The sequence below is a fragment of the Colobus angolensis genome, unplaced genomic scaffold, assembly GCF_000951035.1.
Source record: "Colobus angolensis palliatus isolate OR3802 unplaced genomic scaffold, Cang.pa_1.0 Scaffold87, whole genome shotgun sequence".
NCBI lineage: Eukaryota > Metazoa > Chordata > Mammalia > Primates > Cercopithecidae > Colobus > Colobus angolensis.
This window is the reverse complement of record NW_012122598.1, coordinates 4085646-4086173: the sequence shown is the minus strand read 5'-3', so window position 1 is coordinate 4086173 and position 528 is coordinate 4085646. Positions and strand designations below refer to the sequence as shown.

General features: G+C 50.0%; 1 protein-coding gene across 2 annotated transcripts in view; it reads right to left on the bottom strand.

The window, feature by feature from the left end:
* The window catches only part of POU6F1 (POU class 6 homeobox 1), a 21440-nt gene that overhangs the window by 4331 nt on the left and 16581 nt on the right, over positions 1 to 528 (bottom strand). The gene's annotated exons all lie outside the window — the stretch shown is intronic.

The window sequence follows — 528 nt, the reverse complement described above, 5'->3', positions numbered from 1 at the left end:
CACCGCACTCCAGCCTGGGAGACAGAGCCAGACTCCGTCTCAAAAAAAAAAAAAAAAAAAAATATAGTGCAACTGCCTTACGAACAACCATTCTAGAACGTTCCCCTAAATGAATGAAGTCCTTTGAGGAATCACCTTGCGAGGCCTCCAGTCACACTCCCATAGCAGCATCACTAACAAGTCAGGCTGCTCTTTCTGGCTGAGCTGGATGTGGTGACAGGATTATCCACAGGATGCTGAAGGCACTCTAAAGGTCACTCTAGCCTGACCTATGGAGCTGGCAGGCAGATGAAACCTTTCGGCCATCCCTGAGTCATGCGCTTATTCTTGTTTGAAACTCTATCCCTCCTGGCACCAAAACCAGTTTGTAGGCTGCTTACACAAAACTCAGCTATGTTACTTTATAGTCATGCCTTGTAAGAAGGGAGAGGGGGCCGGGTGCGGTGGCTCAAACCTGTAATCCCAGCACTTTGGGAGGCCGAGACGGGCGGATCACGAGGTCAGGAGATCGAGACCATCCTGGCTAAC